Source organism: Mytilus californianus, unplaced genomic scaffold (assembly GCF_021869535.1).
Source record: "Mytilus californianus isolate M0D057914Y unplaced genomic scaffold, xbMytCali1.0.p SCAF_14, whole genome shotgun sequence".
Classification (NCBI taxonomy): domain Eukaryota; kingdom Metazoa; phylum Mollusca; class Bivalvia; order Mytilida; family Mytilidae; genus Mytilus; species Mytilus californianus.
This window is the reverse complement of record NW_026262626.1, coordinates 11,840,734-11,849,167: the sequence shown is the minus strand read 5'-3', so window position 1 is coordinate 11,849,167 and position 8,434 is coordinate 11,840,734.

The following is an 8,434-nucleotide window of genomic DNA, read 5'->3' as shown; positions in this document are numbered from 1 at the left end:
GAATATCACACTGAAATCTACATAGTGTTTATATAAATTGCGAAAGTAGTTCTGGTAAAATGGTTTATTGAAGTGTGAACCAAGAAAAACACTTATAATCAGATTTAAGTATTTGCAGATATGCAAATCTTATAAGAATTATCTCGTATACTTATTTGTTTAGGGTTTTATTTTATTTACTTTAAAAAATACTTTGGCAATGTTTGAAGAAAGGCCGCTGCCGACTTCCCGTTTTGAAACTGTTTGAAATGAATGCTGGCAACATCGAGAAATACTTCCAAAATTGACAATTCTATAGACACATTTATTGCAGTAGACAAATAAAATACATAAGCACTTGGTATAGTTAACCCATAAAAAGACAACTATTATTCATCCATCCCAATTAATCGACAAACGCTTTGAAAACAGTTAAAGGTAAAATTCTTAATCAGCGACAAATAGGACTTCGTGTACTCTATTAGAAGAAGAAAAGCTGAATAATCATTTTTTCAGGTAATCTTATAGAATACAGTTAATAGGTTATTATCAAAATACAAAAGATTGTATTAACACCATCATTAATACACATATTTGCTTACTTACATGTAAATAATAACTTGATAAATTTCATGATTCAGGTTAATTGAAAAAACATGCTCATATATGACACTGACCGAAAAAGCAGCCAATCTACACGGAAATTCTAAATAATTATTGATTCTTATTCATACAGGTCCATCCGATCTAAGAGAGCTAAACAGTAAACTATAATATCATCATCTACAAGTCCGCCTTACGCCTCCTTTGAACATTTGAATGTCCCCAGGACGTATTGGCTGCATTAACTACACAAATAACCTCTCATAATATTATTCCATCTCTGCCTCCAGTATGTGTTCTACAACAAATCTGTTTTTGCTTTTAACTAGCTCTTTATTACTCTCAAAGAACCCATCATTACTTCTGTAATAAAGCATATGAACATAATGGCATTAAATATTTCTGGATTGTAAAGAAACCAATGAATATCTTATATAAAGTATGTGCGTTTGATGGTCCTTTCTATTCGGTTAACAGTTTTGAATTTTTGACTCTGTTCAAAACAATATCACACAATTTTATTAAACAAAAGTTTTCCTTTTCAATTAAATGCTCCTTTGAAAAATCTGATTGCATATTTATTTGCTGCAATTCATATAAAGCTTTTTTCCAGAGAGGGTGAATAATCTAGATATACTTACTGTTATATACTTTTGTTGTATATCAAGCAATTGGTACTACAGGATCCAAATTACTATCAGGTTAACTAATTATGTCTGTTTGGGTTGCTCACACAATTTTGTCAATATAGCAGATAACTATATAAATGTCAAATAATTAGAGCTTTAGCTAGCGGAAAATGTCTGTACCAAGTCATGAATATGACAGGTGTTTTCCAGTCGTATCCTTTTTTAATTAATTTTGCAGTTTTTTTTTTGTTTTGTTTTTTTGACACATTTTTACTTGAAGTGTGATGAAATGTAAAAGCTGTAAATTTTCTCCTTCACAACAGCTGTGTACGTTTCGGCAAAAAGGTTTTATTGACCGATTGTATGTATTTCCATAGGCATTACTTATACACTTGTTCCTGTACAGTGTATGAAACAAATCAGTAAATATTTATCGAACTTCTTGTATGCAATGTATGCAGTGTAAGTGCAAAAAATCATCAATTTCGCTTATATATGATCTATCGTCTTCCTCCGTCTCGGAAAATACAACTACAAAATAAGACATATTTTATGGAGTGCTCTGACATTTTTAACAACACTGTTGAAATCCCAAAGGAAATTATTCTGACTGGGGACTTGAATTTCCATCTCGACGAAAAGATTGATTGTGACTGTCGTAAATTTGAAGAGATTATCAACGACCATGGTATCGTACAGCACATTGTCGGCGCTACGCATATCTCCTAAAAGAGCAGAATACTTCGATTGAAAATTTAGGTACGTCATATGAATTTGCGCTTCGATCTGTCCTCAACACGTATGCTTCAATACTGTCAAAAGTGATCACTCTAAAACCAAACACAGAATGGTACACTGATGAGTTGTGATTTGTTAAGCAGAAACGCTGGATAGTTGAGCAACAAATGCGAAAGACAAAGCTCGAGATTCATAAACAGATTTACAAATAACATTGTTCCAACTCCTCTTCAAATGCAAGACAGACTGTTATTCAAATAAAATTTCGGCAGTTGAACACGATCAAAAGAAACTACTTAAGCTCACCAACGGTCTAATGGTAGACACGAACGCTGTCATTTTGCCTTCATGCCACACTGAAATTAAACTATCAATTAGATTTAGAATGTTTGGCCTTGGTAAAATTAAAACCATAAGGACCAATCTATGTATAGTAAATGAATTGTCTGACAATGCCAATGAACTTAAATACGAATTAAAATTTGAAGGCCGCCCACTCACTGTCCGTTAATAAATTTCAAAATTATTATAAACTAGGGTTTTAACTCCCTCAGGCAAAGTTGACCTTAGATGGATTTCACTAATTTTTTTTTATGTCCTTCTTGGTAATATAGCTCTTCAACTGTTTCGGTTCTTGTACATCCTTCACTTTCAAATATTTGCTTTGAGCGTTCCTGATGAAGGTAAATCCAGAAAAGCGCTTCGGACGCATCGAATTTATAACGTGTTATTTTCATTTTTTCACACCTGCATCTTTAGAGGAAGTACGTAAGATTGTTCTGAAAGCTCTAACCAAATCATTCGAATTAAATCCACCTCCGACAAAGATACTCAAACCTTGTCTGCACAGTTTTGCTATCGTCATCACAACGATAGTGAACTTGTCACTGGAACAATCTTGTGTACCACTATCTTTCAAGGAGAAGGTTGTCTGACCACTCTTGAAAAAGGCGGCCTAGACAAAGATGTGTGGAAACATTATCGACCCGTTTCGAATCTTCCGTTTGTATCATAAGTGCATGAAAACCATCCTATGTCAAGCGCTCTTCACAACAATATACAACTAGCTTAAAACTCTATTGTAATTTTTTCAAGCCCATTTGCGAAACATGTAAATGCCAAACTATGTGCTATCACTGCTATGCAGACGACACATAAGTTTATCTTGTTTTCAAACCACTTGTTAATTGGACAAACATATCAAGGAGATTTGAGGCTTGTGTGACTGACATCAGTAAGTGGGTGAGCTCGAACAAGGATAAAACTGAACTGAACTCAAAACAATTGAGTGAAGGACCTTTCAGACTTTCATCTCAATTTTGATGGAAACATTGTCAGTGATGTTGCGTGCGTTACAAACCTAGGTATTTATTTTGATCAAACTTCGCAATAACAAACAAATTAGTTCTGTTTCGAAATTCTGTTCCAATCAAATTAGAAACATTGGACGAATTCGTCCATTTATTATCGAAGAAGCAAACAAAACATTTGTATACACTCTAGTAACCTCTCGTTTTTTTTTACTATGGGAACACATTGCTGTATGGAATTCTAGCTACCATCATTCTGAGATTATAGTGCGTCCAAAACACAGCAGCCAGGTTCATTACAAGGAAGAAGAAGTACGACCACATCACACCAATCCTTGAGTCACTTCAGTGGATGCCTGTAACCTTTCGATGCCAATATAAACTTCTTCCGTGTGTAGTCAAGGCTTTGCACGAGAGGGCACGGGTCTGCCTACAAGAATTCGTTACAAACCGATGAGAGCACTGAGATTTGAAAATGACATGTTTTTAACAAGCCAAATGTTGAAACTAAAACGTTCGAAGAAAGAAGATTCGGCAAAACAGCCGTTGTTCTAAGGAATGATATGCGAAACATACATTCTGTGAACGTTTTTATGAAAAATCTTTAAAAAATCATTTTTTCAGATATGATTTTTTTATAGTTCTTAAAATGTTTCTACCTCGTTGTGATTTTTAAATTTTTAACTAAATATTTTTGAATTTCTTACTACTTTTTATTTGTATTTTATTGTCTTTTTATTTTACCATGTACATTCTTTCCACATTTTTGTTGTTTGTCAGTAAATTTAATAGCATAGTTTTATATGCAAGATACATAAAAAATCACACTTTTATAAATTTTAACATCTCTTTTTCATCTTTTTAAAAATTATCAGTGATCATTTCTCATATTCTAAATTTTTATCATTTGCTTTCATATTTTGTAAATACTTGTATCGGTGAATTGATAATATATTGTAAAGCGCTTAGGGTTATTATCATATTATATAATGCGCTATGTAAAATACTGTAAAATAAACAGTATAATAAAATATCCGTCTAAATTTCTTTAATTGATTAATTCAATTAACATCTATCATTACCTTGATAACATTTTTTCGTTAGACTATAATGAATGCAAAATGGATACTGCCGAATAGTTCCCAATTTAACACTTTAATAAGATATTTGAAAATAGTTTTTTATCGGTACTAACATTGATGTTGTTATCGATAAATTAAAGCATAACTTAAAATGCCAGACAGTTATTTTCACTTTAATACTGTTCTATTTTCTGTCGATACTTAAAGTTTAGCATTGCACAAGGTCATGTTGTCCTGTACTGTTGATGACCTATTTACACTTTTTATCAGTGAATGTAAACTGATTGATATTTAGCCTTGGATACATGATCTTTTTATAAGTTGTTATTGGCTTCTTACTTGCTTTTCGTTACTGTGAATACTCTCTGATTGATACTTTTTGAATTTGGTGTATTCTGGTAGTTGTTTTTGAGCTTAGAATCGATCTAAGGATTCGAGCTTTTCTCAAATGATTATTATAGTTTGTTCGTATATTGTACTGTTACTCCATTGTCATTGGGAAAGTGTTGGGAACTCACAAACACGTTTAACACCTTCACATTATGTATGTGACGGTCATAAGTCAGGAACCAACAAATCACTGGATTCTTTTGTATATTGTTTTTCGTATGTCGTGTTTTATACAAATCGGGCCATTGTTTTTACCATTTAAAATGTCTAGAATGTTTAAAATCTAGTCATGTCTTTTATGTGTTGATATGCGGTATATTCATTAGATCCATTAGGTTATAAAAGTCTGTTCCTTCGTGCAGCCTACTTTAAAAGTTGTTTGGCGGTTGAATTCTTTATCGAGTCTCGTTACACGGAATCTCAACACGTCTCGTTTATTTAACAAGTAATGTCGTCTGATTATATTTCTATGGGCACTGAAAACATCAAGAAGACCTGCCAAATTACGATCAGATGAGCCTAATGAACACATTAATTGATAGTGCTCTGGAACTTCAGAGAAAGTCCTTCATAGAAACAGAAGAAAAATTTGAAAGTTGTAAGTAAGCAATGATTTATACACGTTAAAGTCACAAATATGATAAAATACGAATTAAAGTCCTAATTACTTTCATACTGAAATTCCAGAAATATTTCAATATTTTTGAATATCTTGGAATTCTTCAAACGATAAATATATGTATTAAGAATTTTGCCGTTTGGGCTGGGTGTATTTGGCGGTATATTAACTTCTTGTTAAACGTTGACGCTCGTTTGGTTACCATATCAATACGTATTTATATGACGGCTGAACTTAACACGATGAAGCAAATAGTCGCATCGTTAGCAATCACGTCCAGCAAGATTTCAATATGCAAGTTTTGTTGTTAATAATGAAAAAAGGATTTTTTGATCCTACTGAAAGGCTAGAATGTTTGGGTTTTATCTTGGGTTTGAAAAAAGGTAGCATTGAAATTTCCATAAAAGAAATATTTGATCTGAGAATCAGTCTTTTTGCTCTACCCCATGATAAAAAAGTAGTATCTGCTAGATTTTTGACTCTCACTACATATCTAATCATTTCAATGCCTTATGCTATTGGAAGTGTTCGTTAGATAATGTATAGGTACATATTCCGTGCAGAGTGTCATGGGACAAGACAGTAACTTTGGATAATTCAGTTTTGGTAAAAATTGTTGTCAATATAATAGAATTATTTGCGACTGTCATACAAGTGAGAGCTTTAGCTAGCTTTGAAACCAGGTTAAATCCACTATTTTCTACACGAGGAAATACCTCTACCAAGTTAGGAATAAGACAGTTTGGGCTCTTAATTTTGCCATTTGATAAAGAACTTTTCGTTTTGAATTTTCCTTTGTATTTTTGTTATTTTACTTGTTATGAATTAAGCTTTTGCAGAAAAGCTTCCACATATATCTCTAGTCCTATCAATAAGGAGCCGGAAATAAATTTATATTTTGACGCCAGTGCGTATCCTGACGCTTTTGTTTTATTCGAAGCACAAAATAAATCTCTCATTTTATGTTTTTTATGTTTCTGATAACGGCCGCACATACGTGCATGGTTTACTTTTTATTTTTGGCCATGGCGTTGTCAGTTTGTTTTCGATCTATGAGTTTGACTGTCCCTTTGGTATCTTTCGTCCCTCTTTTACTATCCTTTCAAATTTTTCCATCATGGCTTGGAAAACTTTCATAATTATGCCTTTGAGTCATTCATTTCGAAGAAGATCACCTTCTGACAGATTCGGATTTTCAATTTCACTTTTGTGTCTTGTTTGTTAAGTATGAACGTATTCGATTCGCCATCTGTTCCATAAAGTTTCGGTTAAAGATGGTGCTTACTTCCATTGAGACTTGTGCATATCCTTTTTAAGTCAAGTTGAGAAAATGTATTGTCAGATAGTTCACTTTTCACCGTAAGAAGAGTTGATGGACTCAAAATTTCTATAAAAAATCAGAATCGTTTGATCCAGTAACAATTTGGCGCCTATTTACTATAGCACTGACTTCAGTCATAAGTGTAGAAAGTACATCTCCAGTGAAATGTTTTGTCCCAGTTTCGGATAACAAAGAATCTACAATTTACCTTGCTGTCACAATCATTCGTTCCCAAACTCCTTCAAAGTTGGAAGAGTCTGGCGGATTGAAACATCATGTCGTTCCTTTGTCATATAAAAAATGCTTTATCGATTCGTCTTCTACATTTACCACATGTATGCCTAAGGCATCTGTAGCGGCTACAAAATTTGTTCCCCTGTCAGATTGTATTTCTTTAATATTTCCACGGATGGCAATACATCTTCTTAACACATCTATAAAAGCGGAAGAACTCATATCACAGGTAAAGTTAATGGGCCAGCACTTGCAATGTGCTTATCCACCTCTGGTACGCCTGGTAGAACGGACCATGGACATAAGGGTCAACACCAACAAAAGGAAATGGCGGTGAACAACTCAAACGGTCACAGGGTAGGTCTTACAAGTTTAAACATATTTTATTGTTCAGAAACTAAACAAATGGATGAGACACAAGTTTTACAACTTAGTAATGTCTTCTCCAGAAGTTCCAACGTTCCTCTGTATTACCTACTGCGTGTCCATTATCTACTATATTTTTTTACAGTTGTTGACACTGAAGATGACATCGACGTTTTCAACATCCGAAGATTACTTTAGAACTTAATCGCTTACCACCGGTTGCCAAATATCCTGCACTTCTTACAGCATTCTCTGTGATTTGCCTTCCCTGATGTGCAACTAATTGGTGATAGTGACGTTTTAACAATATTGCGATATGAATTCTTCCAGGAATTATTATTGGGTATTTTTCACTTTAGCTAACAACTAACATTCGACCTATTCAAACGACCACCGACTCTAATTTACACCATTGTCATCAATATACGGATTCAAATTCATGTTTCGGGTCATTATTTCTGTAACATAAGAATCGTTGGAAATTTCTATGTTCTTCATGAACCATGAAGCAGTAAAAATCTGTTCAATATCTGCGGTAATTACGACTGGACCCTTTCGTACGAAATCGTAGAAATATGCCTATTAGGCCGTTTTTGTTTTGTTTTTCATCTGGACCTGCTTACAACAAATCATTTAAAAATACGTTGACGAATCAAACACTATTCTGATCTTATTCGGTTTCTTTGGGTGGTAAACCCCGAATATATACCAACGTTCCTCTGTCTTACCCACTGCGTGTCCATTATCTACTATATTTTGCATAAAATCCACAAAATATTCCGATTTAACTGTGTCCTTCAGTAAGGTACTATGCAGTAATTTAGCTCTTTTCAGAGCTTGATCCCTGTTGGTAGGCAGCCGTTGCCTTGTCCGACGGAATGGACGCTTATAGAATTACCCTGTGAGTCCTTTTGAAATTCCTTATACGTAATTTGAAGAAACTTCAATAGACAGACCCTGGTTTGCTTTTATTTTCTGTTCGTGTAAATACAGTTCTACTTTCATGTTCATCACCATTAAGTATGTTTTCTGTGTGATTCTGTTTTGATAGACGGTCGATTGTTTCGTAGAATGTAAATTTTATTCACATTGACATGTTCTTGTTGGTGAACCTTTCCCGAACATGTCTTACCAATAACTACAAAACCAAGGCTCAGTATTTG